The sequence below is a fragment of the Lampetra planeri genome, chromosome 55 (assembly GCF_965212315.1).
Source record: "Lampetra planeri chromosome 55, kcLamPlan1.2.h2, whole genome shotgun sequence".
Classification (NCBI taxonomy): Eukaryota; Metazoa; Chordata; class Hyperoartia; order Petromyzontiformes; family Petromyzontidae; genus Lampetra; species Lampetra planeri.
This window is the reverse complement of record NC_136161.1, coordinates 1,717,095-1,735,789: the sequence shown is the minus strand read 5'-3', so window position 1 is coordinate 1,735,789 and position 18,695 is coordinate 1,717,095. Positions and strand designations below refer to the sequence as shown.

General features: G+C 52.5%; 1 protein-coding gene across 1 annotated transcript in view; it reads left to right on the top strand.

Annotated features, from left to right (window-relative positions):
- The window catches only part of LOC144735476 (uncharacterized), a 61,563-nt gene extending 43,360 nt beyond the window's left edge, over positions 1-18,203 (top strand). The window contains exons 10-11 of the mRNA XM_078617875.1: positions 11,816-11,873; positions 15,262-18,203. The gene's annotated coding sequence lies outside the window, so the exon portion shown is untranslated. The remainder of the gene's footprint in view (positions 1-11,815; positions 11,874-15,261) is intronic.
- The last annotated feature ends 492 nt before the right edge of the window (positions 18,204-18,695 follow it).

Genomic DNA, 18,695 nt, shown 5'->3' with positions numbered 1-18,695 from the left:
AGGGCCATTTGGATATTTATATAACATCATTCGCGGGCCACGCAAAATGATCAACTTCAAAATTAGCCCGTTATATTTGGTCAAACATTTAATCAACTCGCCCCTAATGCGATGGCTGGAACTGCTTCTCTTTGGCGAGGCGTGTGGTGATGTTAGCTGGTATCGATGATGTTGCTGCTACTCTCAACTGCTTTTCGAGGTTTGCTCCTAGATTTATTGGATTTCGTGTCCTACCTGCGGTTGCCTTGGCAGGGCCACACCAAATGATTTCTCGGGCCTCATACGGCCCGTGGGCCGGACGTTCCCCACCCCTGCTCTAATGGAACATCTTTGCTAATTAGAAACACTCAGACTACCCTGCCTACTATCCATCTTGTTTTCACCAGACTGGATTGTGTGAGGAGCTCGCAAATCCTCGATAGATCTGGACACGGTCCCATCAGTGAGCTCCTCTGACAGGCTGGGTCATGTAGCCCGCATGCTCAACCACCGCATGCCCAAGCAGCTTCTGTTTGGCCAGATAGTGGTGGCTAAACGGGCACGGCACGGGCTAGAGAAGAGAAGGAATGATGCAGTACAGGAGGATGTGGAATTTGCCGATGACTGGTACCAGCGGTGTCAAGATCGGCCTTTGTGGAGGAGGCTCGTGAAGGACGCTGCTACTGGGCAGTTGGAGGCAGTCGCCCTCCAACAACAACGGAGGAGCAATGGTCACAACAATGAGCGGAGCACCCGGTGGCTAAAACACAGCCAGTGGGTACAATATTGGGCACAGGTGGTGCATCTGCCAGTCATCTCAGTCAGTCAACCAATGGCACCTGCTGGGTCTGTCCTGTGACCTGCCAGCGAGCCTTCGGTACTTCTCGTGGCCTCAAAGTGCACCTAGCCTGGTACAGGTGCCATGGTGACGTCACCGCCACTTTAGTGGTGAATGCCAATTGTTGTTGATGGTCGTGATTTTAATGAATATAAACACTGACTCAATGACCCACTCGCACACTCATTCACCCGCTCGTTCAATCATCAATCATTCACCCATTTACCCACCCACTTTCAAATTACCTCACTCTCCCATTCCCTTATCCATCCACTTACCCACTCACCAACTCTTCTCGACTATTCTGCTCACCCACCCACTCTCGCTCACCCACTCACTTACCCCCAACACGCATCTACCCAGTCAGTAATCCACCCACTTTCTCACTCACCCATGTATCCACTCACCCAACCACTCATCCACTTACACGCCTCCTTAACCAAGCACTCACCCACTCACTCACTTAGCCAATTACTCACTCACCCAACCACTCATCCACTCTCACCCCCCTTAAGCAGATACTCACTCAATCACTCACCCACCCACTCACCCACCCACTCACCCACCCACTCACTCACCCACTCACTCATCCACTCACCCACTCACTCACCTACTCACTCACACCGTCACTGTTTCACACTCTTACCCACGCACTCGCTCACCCGATTACCCACACTCCCACTGACCCACTCCATTCCCTTACCCAATCACTCACCCACCCATCCAATCACCCAATCACTCACCCACCCACTCACCCAATCATTCACCCACCCACTCACCCACTCACCCATCCACCTACTAACCCACCCACCCACTCACCCACCTACTCACCCAATCACTCACCCACTCACCCACCCACTTACCCACCTACTCACCCAATCACTCACCCACCCACTCACCCACCCACTCACCCACCCACTCACCCACCCACTCACCCACCCACTCACCCAATCATTCACCCACCCACTCACCCACTCACTCACCCACCTACTAACCCACCCACTCACTCACCCAATCACTCACTCACCCACCCACCCACTCACCCACTCACTCACCCACCTACTCACCCACCCACTCACCCACCTACTCACCCAATCACTGACCCACCCACTCACCCACCCACCCACTCACCCAATCATTCACCCACCCACTCACCCACTCACTCACCCACCTACTCACCCACCCACCCACTCACCCACCTACTCACCCACCCACCCACTCACCCACCTACTCACCCAATCACTCACCCACCCACTCACTCACCCACCTACTCACCCACCTACTCACCCACCCACTCACCCACCTACTCACAAATCACTCACCCACCCACTCACCCACTCACCCACCCACTAATTGCACACGCTCCCACACACTCGTCCATCCGCTCACCCACTCACTCACCCTCTCTCACTCACTCACCCTCTCCACTCACTGACTTAACTCAACCACTCACTCACTCCTCCACTGAGCCCTCTTACACACCCTCCCTGACTCGTGTCTGCTCTTGTGAGTCTGGGTGTGTCATTGTCTGCAGCTATTTTCATCAAACCGGTCTCTGCACGCACACTACTCACAGAGATACACTCAACGCACTTACACAATACACAGAGACAAAGATCCCCCGTGTAGCCTCTAACAGACTGTCGGGGCAAGTGCTGCTAGCGACCACCTATGAAGGCCGGAACGGCAGACGAGGGGGGGGTGGGTGACCAGCACCACGCCCGGCCGCCTTTGTCTCCCCAGTGGCGATGTTTACTACGCACCGCACCAGGCAGTCATTTGAGGCTGAGTCGACCTAAGGGAGGCGCAGATAATGGTCACTGGTGTTGGCCGTGAGCGGGAATCGAACCCAGTTTGCCGGGTTCATTGCTAGGTGCGATTATCGCTTCACTCGCACTCCCCACATGCACATAGACTCACACACAGACACACACACAGACACACTCACAGATACACACACAGACTCACTCACAGACACACACACACACACACAGACTCACTCACAGACACAGACACACACACAGACACACTCACAGACACACTCACAGACACACACACAGACTCACTCACAGACTCACTCACAGACTCACGCACAGACACATGCACAGACACACGCACAGACACACGCACAGACACAATCACTTACAAACATACACAAGACAAAGATCACCCGTGTAGCCTTAACAGACTGTTGAGGCAAGTGCTGTTCACGAGTAGCAGCGCCTATGAAGGCCAGCACGGCACACGAGGGGGTGGGTGTTCACAGCACCACACCCGACCGCCTTTGTCTCCCCAGTGGCGATGTTTACTACGCACCGGACTGGGCACTCATTTGGGGCTGAGTCGACCTCCGGACGCGGTGTGTCTGAAACGTGTTGTGGCCTGCAGACCACACAACCGTGGACCACTCGCTTCCCTCTCTAAATACCAGTGCTGATGCACGATGATTCACGTTGTCGGAACTTAATACATTCTTTTTCAGGAGGGGAGCATTTAGATGTTAGGGGTTAGGGGTATGAATTTTAGATCAGGGATAAAGCTTACCAAACAACATCTTCTATAAGTCAAATATCACGAGTGAAATGCGAATGTCCGACACATAACGGTGCGAGAAATGTTGTCGTCATTGTCCGGGACGGCTGTGCATGACCCCCGCCGTAGCGGTGGAGTGGAGAGCGGTGGAGTGGAGAGCGGTGGTGCAGCGGTTAGCGCAGCGCTGCGCTACGAACCTAACGACCCATGTTCGATTCCCACGCCGGTGACGATTATCCTAAACGGTCCTGGGGCTCCCCTAGGTCGACTCAGCCTCAAGAGAGAACCTGGTGTCGCCACTGGGGAGACAAAGGCGGCCGGGCATGGTGTTGGCCACCCACCCCCTTGTGTGCCGTGCCGGCCTTCATAGGTGCTCGCTAACAGCACTTTCCACAACAGTCTGTTTAGTCTACATTGGGAGCTTTATCTTTAGTGGTTCCAGGATCCATACTTTTTGAGAACCACCGGTTGAGATGATCACCACTGATGTCAAGCTGTGGAGGGGCACCATGGGATGTTGAGATGATCACCACTGATGTCAAGCTGTGGAGGGCACCATGGGATGTTGAGATGATCACCACTGATGTCAAGCTGTGGAGGGGCTCCATGGGATGTTGAGATGATCACCACTGATGTCAAGCCGTGAAGGGGCACCATGGGATGTTGAGATGATCACCACTGATGTCAAGCCGTGAAGGGGCACCATGGGATGTTGAGATGATCACCACTGATGTCAAGCCGTGAAGGGGCTCCATGGGATGTTGAGATGATCACCACTGATGTCAAGCTGTGGAGGGCACCATGGGATGTTGAGATGATCACCACTGATGTCAAGCTGTGAAGGGGCTCCATGGGATGTTGAGATGATCACCACTGATGTCAAGCTGTGGAGGGGCTCCATGGGATGTTGAGATGATCACCACTGATGTCAAGCTGTGAAGGGCACCATGGGATGTTGAGATGATCACCACTGATGTCAAGCTGTGGAGGGGCTCCATGGGATGTTGAGATGATCACCACTGATGTCAAGCTGTGGAGGGGCACCATGGGATGTTGAGATGATCACCACTGATGTCAAGCTGTGGAGGGGCTCCATGGGATGTTGAGATGATCACCACTGATGTCAAGCTGTGGAGGGCACCATGGGATGTTGAGATGATCACCACTGATGTCAAGCTGTGGAGGGGCTCCATGGGATGTTGAGATGATCACCACTGATGTCAAGCTGTGGAGGGGCACCATGGGATGTTGAGATGATCACCACTGATGTCAAGCCGTGAAGGGGCACCATGGGATGTTGAGATGATCACCACTGATTTCAAGCCGTGAAGGGGCTCCATGGGATGTTGAGATGATCGCCACTGATGTCAAGCCGTGAAGGGGCTCCATGGGATGTTGAGATGATCACCACTGATGTCAAGCTGTGAAGGGGCACCATGGGATGTTGAGATGATCACCACTGATGTCAAGCTGTGGAGGGGCACCATGGGATGTTGAGATGATCACCACTGATGTCAAGCTGTGGAGGGGCTCCATGGGATGTTGAGATGATCACCACTGATGTCAAGCTGTGGAGGGGCACCATGGGATGTTGAGATGATCACCACTGGTGTCAAGCTGTGAAGGGGCTCCATGGGATGTTGAGATGATCGCCACTGATGTCAAGCTGTGGAGGGGCACCATGGGATGTTGAGATGATCACCACTGATGTCAAGCTGTGGAGGGGCACCATGGGATGTTGAGATGATCGCCACTGATGTCAAGCCGTGAAGGGGCACCATGGGATGTTGAGATGATCGCCACTGATGTCAAGCCGTGAAGGGGCACCATGGGATGTTGAGATGATCACCACTGATGTCAAGCTGTGGAGGGGCACCATGGGATGTTGAGATGATCACCACTGATGTCAAGCCGTGAAGGGGCTCCATGGGATGTTGAGATGATCGCCACTGATGTCAAGCCGTGAAGGGGCTCCATGGGATGTTGAGATGATCATCACTGATGTCAAGCCGTGAAGGGGCACCATGGGATGTTGAGATGATCACCACTGATGTCAAGCTGTGGAGGGGCTCCATGGGATGTTGAGATTATCACCACTGATGTCAAGCTGTGGAGGGGCACCATGGGATGTTGAGATGATCACCACTGATGTCAAGCTGTGGAGGGGCACCATGGGATGTTGAGATGATCGCCACTGATGTCAAGCTGTGGAGGGGCTCCATGGGATGTTGAGATGATCACCACTGATGTCAAGCTGTGGAGGGGCTCCATGGGATGTTGAGATGATCACCACTGATGTCAAGCCGTGAAGGGGCACCATGGGATGTTGAGATGATCACCACTGATGTCAAGCCGTGAAGGGGCACCATGGGATGTTGAGATGATCACCACTGATGTCAAGCCGTGAAGGGGCTCCATGGGATGTTGAGATGATCACCACTGATGTCAAGCTGTGGAGGGCACCATGGGATGTTGAGATGATCACCACTGATGTCAAGCTGTGGAGGGGCACCATGGGATGTTGAGATGATCACCACTGATGTCAAGCTGTGGAGGGGCTCCATGGGATGTTGAGATGATCACCACTGATGTCAAGCTGTGGAGGGCACCATGGGATGTTGAGATGATCACCACTGATGTCAAGCTGTGGAGGGGCTCCATGGGATGTTGAGATGATCACCACTGATGTCAAGCTGTGGAGGGGCACCATGGGATGTTGAGATGATCACCACTGATGTCAAGCCGTGAAGGGGCACCATGGGATGTTGAGATGATCACCACTGATGTCAAGCCGTGAAGGGGCTCCATGGGATGTTGAGATGATCACCACTGATGTCAAGCTGTGGAGTGGCACCATGGGATGTTGAGATGATCACCACTGGTGTCAAGCTGTGAAGGGGCTCCATGGGATGTTGAGATGATCGCCACTTATGTCAAGCTGTGGAGGGGCACCATGGGATGTTGAGATGATCACCACTGATGTCAAGCTGTGGAGGGGCACCATGGGATGTTGAGATGATCACCACTGATGTCAAGCCGTGAAGGGGCACCATGGGATGTTGAGATGATCGCCACTGATGTCAAGCCGTGAAGGGGCACCATGGGTTGTTGAGATGATCACCACTGATGTCAAGCTGTGGAGGGGCACCATTGGATGTTGAGATGATCACCACTGATGTCAAGCCGTGAAGGGGCACCATGGGATGTTGAGATGATCACCACTGATGTCAAGCCGTGAAGGGGCTCCATGGGATGTTGAGATGATCGCCACTGATGTCAAGCCGTGAAGGGGCTCCATGGGATGTTGAGATGATCGTCACTGATGTCAAGCTGTGAAGGGGCTCCATGGGATGTTGAGATGATCACCACTGATGTCAAGCCGTGAAGGGGCACCATGGGATGTTGAGATGATCACCACTGATGTCAAGCTGTGGAGGGGCACCATGGGATGTTGAGATGATCACCACTGATGTCAAGCTGTGGAGGGGCTCCATGGGATGTTGAGATGATCACCACTGATGTCAAGCTGTGGAGGGGCACCATGGGATGTTGAGATGATCACCACTGGTGTCAAGCTGTGAAGGGGCTCCATGGGATGTTGAGATGATCGCCACTGATGTCAAGCTGTGGAGGGGCACCATGGGATGTTGAGATGATCACCACTGATGTCAAGCTGTGGAGGGGCACCATGGGATGTTGAGATGATCGCCACTGATGTCAAGCCGTGAAGGGGCACCATGGGATGTTGAGATGATCGCCACTGATGTCAAGCCGTGAAGGGGCACCATGGGATGTTGAGATGATCACCACTGATGTCAAGCTGTGGAGGGGCACCATGGGATGTTGAGATGATCACCACTGATGTCAAGCCGTGAAGGGGCACCATGGGATGTTGAGATGATCACCACTGATGTCAAGCCGTGAAGGGGCTCCATGGGATGTTGAGATGATCGCCACTGATGTCAAGCCGTGAAGGGGCTCCATGGGATGTTGAGATGATCGTCACTGATGTCAAGCCGTGAAGGGGCACCATGGGATGTTGAGATGATCACCACTGATGTCAAGCTGTGGAGGGGCTCCATGGGATGTTGAGATGATCACCACTGATGTCAAGCTGTGGAGGGGCACCATGGGATGTTGAGATGATCACCACTGATGTCAAGCTGTGGAGGGGCACCATGGGATGTTGAGATGATCGCCACTGATATCAAGCTGTGGAGGGGCTCCATGGGATGTTGAGATGATCACCACTGATGTCAAGCTGTGGATGGGCTCCATGGGATGTTGAGATGATCACCACTGATGTCAAGCCGTGAAGGGGCACCATGGGATGTTGAGATGATCACCACTGATGTCAAGCCGTGAAGGGGCTCCATGGGATGTTGAGATGATCACCACTGATGTCAAGCTGTGGAGGGCACCATGGGATGTTGAGATGATCACCACTGATGTCAAGCTGTGGATGGGCTCCATGGGATGTTGAGATGATCACCACTGATGTCAAGCCGTGAAGGGGCACCATGGGATGTTGAGATGATCACCACTGATGTCAAGCCGTGAAGGGGCTCCATGGGATGTTGAGATGATCACCACTGATGTCAAGCTGTGGAGGGCACCATGGGATGTTGAGATGATCACCACTGATGTCAAGCTGTGAAGGGGCTCCATGGGATGTTGAGATGATCACCACTGATGTCAAGCTGTGGAGGGGCTCCATGGGATGTTGAGATGATCACCACTGATGTCAAGCTGTGAAGGGCACCATGGGATGTTGAGATGATCACCACTAATGTCAAGCTGTGGAGGTGCTCCATGGGATGTTGAGATGATCACCACTGATGTCAAGCTGTGGAGGGGCACCATGGGATGTTGAGATGATCACCACTGATGTCAAGCTGTGGAGGGGCTCCATGGGATGTTGAGATGATCACCACTGATGTCAAGCTGTGGAGGGCACCATGGGATGTTGAGATGATCACCACTGATGTCAAGCTGTGGAGGGGCTCCATGGGATGTTGAGATGATCACCACTGATGTCAAGCTGTGGAGGGGCACCATGGGATGTTGAGATGATCACCACTGATGTCAAGCCGTGAAGGGGCACCATGGGATGTTGAGATGATCACCACTGATGTCAAGCCGTGAAGGGGCTCCATGGGATGTTGAGATGATCACCACTGATGTCAAGCTGTGGAGTGGCACCATGGGATGTTGAGATGATCACCACTGGTGTCAAGCTGTGAAGGGGCTCCATGGGATGTTGAGATGATCGCCACTGATGTCAAGCTGTGGAGGGGCACCATGGGATGTTGAGATGATCACCACTGATGTCAAGCTGTGGAGGGGCACCATGGGATGTTGAGATGATCACCACTGATGTCAAGCCGTGAAGGGGCACCATGGGATGTTGAGATGATCGCCACTGATGTCAAGCCGTGAAGGGGCACCATGGGATGTTGAGATGATCACCACTGATGTCAAGCTGTGGAGGGGCACCATGGGATGTTGAGATGATCACCACTGATGTCAAGCCGTGAAGGGGCACCATGGGATGTTGAGATGATCACCACTGATGTCAAGCCGTGAAGGGGCTCCATGGGATGTTGAGATGATCGCCACTGATGTCAAGCCGTGAAGGAGCTCCATGGGATGTTGAGATGATCGTCACTGATGTCAAGCTGTGAAGGGGCTCCATGGGATGTTGAGATGATCACCACTGATGTCAAGCCGTGAAGGGGCACCATGGGATGTTGAGATGATCACCACTGATGTCAAGCTGTGGAGGGGCACCATGGGATGTTGAGATGATCACCACTGATGTCAAGCTGTGGAGGGGCACCATGGGATGTTGAGATGATCGCCACTGATGTCAAGCTGTGGAGGGGCACCATGGGATGTTGAGATGATCACCACTGGTGTCAAGCTGTGAAGGGGCTCCATGGGATGTTGAGATGATCGCCACTGATGTCAAGCTGTGAAGGGGCACCATGGGATGTTGAGATGATCACCACTGATGTCAAGCCGAGAAGGGGCACCATGGGATGTTGAGATGATCACCACTGGTGTCAAGCTGTGAAGGGGCTCCATGGAATGTTGAGATGATCGCCACTGATGTCAAGCTGTGGAGGGGCTCCATAGAATGTTGAGATGATCGCCACTGATGTCAAGCCGAGAAGGGGCACTATGGAATGTTGAGATGATCGCCACTGATGTCAAGCCGAGAAGGGGCACCATGGGATGTTGAGATGATCGCCACTGATGTCAAGCTGTGGAGGGGCTCCATGGGATGTTGAGATGATCGCCACTGATGTCAAGCCGAGAAGGGGCACTATGGAATGTTGAGATGATCGCCACTGATGTCAAGCCGAGAAGGGGCACCATGGGATGTTGAGATGATCACCACTGATGTCAAGCTGTGAAGGGGCTCCATGGGATGTTGAGATGATCGCCACTGATGTCAAGCCATGGAGGGGCACCATGGGATGTTGAGATGATCACCACCCATGTCAAGCTGTGGAGGGGCACCATGGAATGGTTCCTGCACCCTAGGGGACGCTTCTTCCCCCGCTAGTCTGGCGCCGTGTTTTTCCAACGAGTTTTTTTTAGCCTGCGGACCACACGGCCGATGCAAACATTTGTCTCGATGCAACTCGGCCACTTCGCCATGAGCCCTGGTGACGGACCACAATCACTTCTCTCTCTCTCTCTAAATGCCAGCAATAGATCCGGCACCGTGTCCGTCCGGTGCGCGCCGGGCTGCGTTGGCAGCCAGGGCCTTATTACAAGGTCCTGGCACTCATTACGCACGAAACAATGAACCACAATGGCCTTGCTGATCTTGTCAAGAAGCATCAAGCATCATCGCGCGAACTCTACTCATTTTCGCAGCAGCAGCAGCAGTGGCTTTGTAGCTAACCGTTGAACAAAGTCGGTGGGCACCACATCGCACGCCGCTTTCAGATGCGCTTCTGCGGCCATCTTCCCTTCTGATATTGGGAAGTCACTGGGAGATATGCAATTTTAAATCATCATCAAGATTGACAAACTGACTTCTACAGAACTGATTTTGTGTTTAGTTTATTGCCCTTCCTCCACACCTCCGATTAGTTTCACACACATGCACGTGTAGTGAACATCTGATGCGGCAGTCGTCAATAAATAATAGGAGTCTTTATTTCTTCCAGCACGAGACACGGGGGTCTTCAAGGATTCCCTTCACTCCCAAGCGTCCACAAACTCTCTCGCTTCCCCTTTATCTATCCCATAAGCCCCTTTGCCGAAGGTTTCCTGCTTTCCCTACAGCCAATCACCTTCCACTCTTCCTCGCGGATTCCAACCGTCCCTCGCTGTCAATCATCCTCAGTCTTCCCGCTCTTTATCGTGTTGTAGTTCTACCTCCAATCCCTTCAATTCCGCTAACCAATCCCCTTCCAGGGCCATTAAGTTACCAATCAGAGGGCTTGTGTTTACCTCCTGACTGTCCGTGTCATCACGCACGCCGTGTCCAGTGCTGCATGATCCCAGTAGCACAAGTAGCTACATATGTAGTAGCTACATATGCTACAGTCCCTGCACTTTCAAGGGCCCCGCGCAAAATAATTTCAAGCTATTAATTCCGGTTCAGTGATTCTGCACTTGCTCTATCACTACAGTACTATACCGCCTTCAACTTTTACGAACGACTGGGTGTTTAAGGTTAGCGATTTGTCATTATCTGACTGTATAGCAAATGAAAACATACAATTACTTTACTATGCAAGTTAAACATTTGTGTTTCAATATTCGTATTTATTTATTTCGGGCCCCTTTTGATAACATCATGCTACAGGCCTCGCACTAGTTTAATCCTGAATTGGCCGCGTCCATAACGTCTGTGATGTCGGCACGGCCACCTCTTCTCCCAAGACGAACTGGCCAGCGGGGGGGAGGAGGAGTAGACCAAGCTAGGGGGCACCTTGAGGCCACAATGTGACATTGGTGAAAGGTCTCCGCTGTTGGCAGGGGGACGAGACCCAGGTGTTGTGGTTTGATGAACTTAGGTGACTGTCTCCCTCCTCCACCTCCCCGTGTCTCCCTCCCCCCCTCCCCGTGTCTCCCCCCTCCCCGTGTCTCCCCCCTCCCCCTCCCCGTATCTCCTTCCACCCCGTCCCCGTGTCTCCCTCCTCCCCGTGTCTCCCTCCCCCCCCTCCCCGTGTCTCCCCCCTCCCCGTGTCGCCCCCCTCCCCCTCCCCGTGTCTCCTTCCACCCCCTCCCCGTGTCTCCCTCCTCCACCTCCCCGTGTCCCCCTCCCCCCCCTCCCAGTGTCTCCCTCCTCCACCTCCCCGTGTCTCCCTCCTGCCCGTGTCTCCCTCCTCCACCTCCCCGTGTCTCCCTCCTCCACCTCCCCGTGTCTCCCTCCTCCACCTCCCCGTGTCTCCCTCCCCCCCACTCACCGTGTCTCCCTCCTCTTCCCCTTGTCTCTTGCAGGTCTCTGTGCTGGATAGAGACAAATTCGGATCAACAGAATTCCTCTCTTCAACCAGGCGTACGTACGTGTGTGTGTGTGCGAGTGATCATCTGACTTGATGAGTTCCCGCACCTGGGCAGTTTGCTTATAACCAGCTTCCCTTTAGCAGCGGTCTCTGAATCAGTCGGGTGGACTCATTTTCTCAGCGGCTGCGTAACGCCGTGTGGAAGCTACCTGGCCTGCCGCTCCGCACGAAGCTTTGGGCCTTCTCGGCCATGGTCATGCCCTCCCTTCTCTGTGCTTCCGAAAAGTGAACCCCGCTAATTAAACATCTGCGCTGGTTGGAAACATTCAGGTTGGCCTGCCTACGATCCGTACTGGATCGTGTGAGGAGCTCACAGATTCTTGAAAGATCTGGATAGTCTCATCAATAAACTTTTCTCGCAGGCAAAGCCACCGCATGCCAAAACAGCTTCTGTTTGGCTGGATAGAGGGGGCTAATGGGTACGACCCAGGCTTGAGAAGAGATGGAGCTGACATGGTCCAGGAGGATGTGGAGCTGAGTGGACTTGCCAATAACCGGTACTAGAGGTGTCAAGATCGGCCTCTGTGGAGGAGGCTCGTGAAGGATGCCGCTGGGCAGTTAGAGGCAGTCGCCCTCCAGCAACAGCGGAGGGCTGAGGAGCGACGCTCACAACAACGAGCGGAGCGCCGGGCGGGTAAAACACAGCAAGGCAACACAATAGGGTGCACAGGTGGTGCATCTGCCAGTCATCTCAGTCAGTCAACCTCAGTCCATTGACCTGCCAAGCAAGGGAGGCTTTCATTATATCTATAAAGAGTGGTGATCTGTCCTCTGACCCCCAGGAACAGGTTTGTTGAGTATTTTTGAGTACATCATGGGGCAAGGTGGGGGTGACCCTGCTGAAGCTACAATGCCTCAAATATTGGAGGAAGTAGGCACTCCCTGCGAGTGTTTGACTGATGGTGCCACCATCTGTTGAGGAAGTACAAAGTCTGAGACCTGGTAAAGTGCTGGGCAGAGATGACGTCCCAAGCAAACTGCTGAGGGAGGGTTGGCATCTCTGTGTAGACTGCCCTATATGACATCAATACAACCGTCTGGACCACGGGACGTGTTCCACTGGATTGGAAGGATGCCCTGGTGGGCCCCCATCTTTAAAATGGGGGTCCGCACAGACTGTAACAACTACAGGAGCATTGCCCTTCCCAGTGTGCCGGGAAGGTCCTGGCAAAGATGATTCAACATCGCCTTGCCAGGCACGCTGAGGAGAGGCTTGCGGAGCCCCAATGTGGTTTCAGGAAAGGGCGGTCCTGCACAGATGCCATATTGTCTCTCCGTATGCTACAGCAGAGGTGTAGAGAATTACAACAAGACCTACATCTTTGCTTTATTGACCTGGTGAAGGCCTATGATACCAACAGTAGGCCAGGGCATTAGACTGTTCTTCACGCTCTCGATATCCTGACCCTCTGCTCACAATCATTAAGGGCCTTCATGATGGTGGGCAGGCCCGGGTAAAACTAAGTGGCCGGGAGTCAGAGGCATGCCCTGTTCACCTTGGGGTGTGACAGGGATGTCCTCTAGCACCAACATTATTTAACATCATCTTTGCCCACTGGGAGACCGATCGATGCCTGGGTACATTCAAGAGATGGCGCAATTGGTCAGCCATGTTATGAATGCTGATTATCTGGTGATGGCTGCTCACTCAGAGAACCTGGAGCATCCCTATGAGTAATGGCGCAGTTGTGGAGAGAGTGGAGAAGTTTCCGCACCTGGGCAGTGTGCTTATGAGCAGCTCGGGTTTGGCAGCAGAGATCTCACTCCGAATGAGTGGAGCGCCATTATTGTTTTCATCGGCAGCGTGTATCACTGCTGTGGGGAAGCTACCTGGCCTGTCGCTTCACGCGAAGCTCGGGGCTTTCTGCCATCAACTAACCTTACACTTTTCAAGCGGCCTCAAACTGCACCTAGCCTGGCACAAGTCCTGTTGGCCATGCCACCACCCCTTAGTGGCAAATGGTGGCCGTTGTTGGTCCGTATGCGTCCGTGTGGACGTGTCAACACGTGTACACGTGTCTCTGCTTGTACGTATGTATGTTGAACTTCTTTCGCACCGTACGTAGCCAATCGTGCTCATCGGAGGTGCTGGGGAAGGACAAACTAAACACGAAGAGCAGTTACAAAGAAACGAGTTTGTCGATCTAGAGGATGATTTAAAAGTGCATCGATCCAGTGGCTTCCTAACATTGGAAGGGAAGAGCGTTCCAGACGGCCGCAAAAAGTGCATCTTAGAGCGCCACGCGATGCGGTGTGACCATCTTTGTTCGATAGCGAGCCAAAAGCCGCTGCAGCGAGGATGACTAGAGTTAGCGTGCTTTGTACGTGTGTGTGTACGTACATGTGTGTGTGTACGTGCGTGTGTGTGTGTACGTGTGTGTGTGTACATGTGTGTGTGTGCGTATGTGTGTGTGTACGTGTGTGTGCGTACGTGTGTGTGTGCTTACGTACGTGTGTGTGTGTGCGTATGTGTCTGTGAGGAGCGGTAGTGTAGCGGTTAGCGCGCTGCGCTATGAACCTGGCGACACGAGTTCGATTCCCGCTCACGGCCAACACCAGTGACGATTATCTGAACCGGTCCCGGCCTCCCCTAGGTCGACTCAGCCTCAAATGAGTACCTGGTGCGGTGTGTAAACATCACCGCCGGGGAGACGGAGGCAGGAGGGGCGAGGGGCTCTCCTCCCGCCCCTCGTCGTGTGCCGTGCCAGCCTTCATCGGCACTGCTGCTGCTCGCTAACAGCGCTTGGCCCCAGCAGTCTGTCTTTGTCATGTGGAGTAAGATCATGCAGTGTCACCGCTATTGGCCAACGCAATGGCCAAATGCTGAAAAATTACCCGCTAATTACTCGCAGCAGCGGCGGCGGCGGCAGCGGCAGCAGCAGCAGCGGCGTATGGCGCAAACTTGACAGGACAAAGTCTTGAGACTCGAGCTTCCCTGATGAAACGCGAGTGAATTATAATGATGTTTGCATGTGCGTGTGTCTGTGTTTGCGCGCGTGTGTGGGTGCGTGTGTGTGTGTGCGTGCGTGTGTGCGTGTGTGCGTGCGTGTGTGCGTGTGCGTGCGTGTGTGTGCCTGTGTTTGCGCGTATGTGTGTGCGTGTGTGTGCGTGCGTGTGTGCGTGCTTGTGTGCGTGCGTGTGTGCGTGTGTGCGTGTGTGTGCCTGTGTGTGCGTGCGTGTGTGCGTGCGTGTGTACGTGTGTGCGTGCGTGTGTGCGTGCGTGTGCGCGTGTGTGGGTGTGTGCGTGTGTGCGTGTGTGTGTGTGCGTGCGTGTGCGCGTGTGTGTGTGTGCGTGTGTGCGTGTGTGTGTGTGTGTGCGTGTGTGTGTGTGCGTGCGTGTGCGCGTGTATGCGTGCGTGCGCTTGTTGTCTGTGTGTGCAGGCCGGAGGATGTTGGACTAGTGTGTGTCCAGTGCCGTCTGGAAACATGTTAACCGGTTATCCGGTGAACATATCAACCACGTCAGCGGTGAACACATCGCCAACACGGTCGACATTCCGGTGCTCCACGGAGACACCAAAGTGATCTCTCTCCCTCTGCTGTCTCCCTCTCGCATGGTGTACGGGGATGGTTAATCAAAGTCTCTTCACCATGCCAAGCTAGAACCAAACCAAGGTAGCGACGCCACTGGCTCCAGGAGTTTCTACAACCAGTCTGGCTCGCGGCCAAGTAGGGCCAGAGGCGGGGCTTAATGACGTCTGTCACAGCGTATGAGTGTGTGCGCGTGCGTGTGGGTGTGTGTGCGTGTGTGTGTGTGCGCACGTGTGTGTGCGTGTGTGTAACGTGTGTGTGAGTGTGCGTGTGTGTGTGTGTGCGTGTGACGTGTGGCCTGGCACAAGCGTCGTGGTGACGTCACCGTCACTTAGTGGCGAATGGCGGTTGTTGTTGTGACGTCAGTTTCCCACGTGCATCTCCGCTCGCTCACCGCGTGCGTGTGAGTGCGTGTGTGCGTGTGTGTGTGTGCGTGTGTGCATGTGCGTGTGCGCGTGCGTGCGTGTGTGCGTGTGTGCGTGTGTGTGCGTGTGTGCGTGTGTGTGTGCGTGTGTGTGTGCGTGTGTGAGTGCGTGTGTGTGCGTGTGTGCGTGTGTGCGTGCGTGCGTGTGTGCGTGCGTGCGTGTGTGACGTGTGTGCGTGTGTGCGTGTGTGCGTGTGTGTGCGTGTGTGCGTGCATGTCTGACGTGTGTGCGTGTGACGTCAGTCGGTACGGGGCGTCACCCACGCGCTTTGCCGCTCGTTGCCCGCGTGCTAGGTATCGCCGTGTCTGTAATTTAACCTGCTGGGCTTTTGATTTAATTTAATTCGGGATGTTTGTTTGTTTTTCGCGACGTTTCTGGTGTTTTGGTTGCATCGTTTTATTCCGTGTTGGTGTTTTCGCGTTTAATGTTCGCGGGGGGGGTCATCCAGGAATGGATTGACCGTGGCTGACGATGCTGATTTTTTTGTGTTATTCCGTTGTTTTTTTTCTACTATTGGGGGTCTTTGTCCGGTTTATATTTTTGTCCTTTCGTCGGCTTTCATAATCTTCAAATGCGTGCGGTTTAATTGTTTTATCCCGTGTCTGCACTCTCTCATTAACACTACAGACTGTGTGGTTATAACACTACAGGCTGTGAGATTATAACACTACAGACTGTGAGATTATAATGCTACAGACTGTGAGATTATAACACTACAGACTGTGAGATTATAACACTACAGACTGTGTGGGTATAATACTACAGACTGTGAGATTATAACACTACAAACTGTGAGATTATAACACTACAGACTGTGAGATTATAACACTACAGACTGTGAGATTATAACACTACAGGCTGTGTGGGTATAACACTACAGACTGTGAGAATTTAACACTACAGGCTGTGTAATTATAACACTACAGACTGTGAGATTATAACGCTACAGACTGTGAGATTATAACACTACAGACTGTGAGATTATAACACTACAGACTGTGAGATTATAACACTACAGACTGAGATTATAACGCTACAGACTGTGAGATTATAACACTACAGACTGTGAGATTATAACACTACAGACTGTGAGATTATAACACTACAGATTGTGAGATTATAACACTACAGACTGTGAGATTATAACTCTACAGGCTGTGTGGGTATAACACTACAGACTGAGATTATAACACTACAGACTGTGAGATTATAACACTACAGACTGTGAGGTTATAACACTACAGGTTGTGAGATTATAACACTACAGATTGTGAGATTATAACACTACAGACTGTGAGATTATACCACTACAGACTATGAGATTATAACACTACAGACTGTGAGATTATAACACTACAGATTGTGAGATTATAACACTACAGACTGTGAGATTATAACTCTACAGGCTGTGTGGGTATAACACTACAGACTGTGAGATTATAACACTACAGACTGTGTGGGTATAACACTACAGACTGTGAGATTATAACACTACAGACTGTGTGAGTATAACACTACAGACTGTGAGATTATAACACTACAGACTGTGAGATTATAACACTACAGACTGTGAGATTATAACACTACAGACTGTGAGATTATAACTCTACAGGCTGTGTGAGTATAACACTAGAGACTGTGAGATTATAACACTACAGACTGTGAGATTATAACACTACAGACTGTGAGATTATAACACTACAGATTGTGAGATTATAACACTACAGACTGTGAGATTATAACTCTACAGGCTGTGTGGGTATAACACTACAGACTGTGAGATTATAACACTACAGACTGTGTGGGTATAACACTACAGACTGAGATTATAACACTACAGACTGTGTGAGTATAACACTACAGACTGTGAGATTATAACCCTACAGACTGTGAGATTATAACACTACAGACTGTGAGATTATAACACTACAGACTGTGAGATTATAACTCTACAGGCTGTGTGAGTATAACACTACAGACTGTGGGTATAACACTACAGGCTGTGTGAGTATAACACTACAGACCGTGTAGGGATGGAGTCCCCGCTGTGGATTTCACACGAAGCCAGGGTTAAGGGGCCGTCCATAAATGACGTCACACACCTGGGGGGGGGGGGTCAGACATTTGTGACGATGTGTGACGAGGGGGAGGGGGGGTTGGGAAATGTGACGTCACATCAAAATGCGCAACTTTAAATAAATACAGGCAACGCATTCTACTTAATTAAATAGACTTTGTAATAAATGTTTTCTCCTACAACATCAGAGTGCAGCGCCATATTAAATACGCACTACAATGACAATAGTTTAAAGCGATTTGAAGCATTTTTTTAAAAATATTTTTTGTGGGGGGGGGGGGGGGCAGAGCTTTGTGACGTCATATTTGAGGGGGGGGGGCAGAGCTTTGTGACGTCATATTTGAGGGGGGGGGCAGAGCTTTGTGACGTCATATTTGAGGGGGGGGGGGCAGAGCTTTGTGACGTCATATTTGAGGGGGGGGGCAGAGCTTTATGACGTCATATTTGAGGGGGGGTCAGACTTTTTGTGACGTCATATTTGAGGGGGGAGGGGTCAGATTTTTTGTGACGTCATATTTGAGGGGGAGGGGTCAGACTTTTTGTGACGCCGTGTGACGAGAATGGGGGGGGAGGTCAAAAATCGTCCGAAATCGCGTGACGTCATTTATGGACGGCCCCCTAACGGCAAAGTCCTCTAAGTGTCAAGAATCTTGTGAGACTCGTGGGGAGGTAGGGGGGGGGGGCACGCCGCTCAGGGTCCTGAGACTCAGGGGGAGACGCGATGTCAGGGTGGGTGTCACTGCCTCCTGTGAGAACTCCGCCATCGTGAGACCACAATCGCG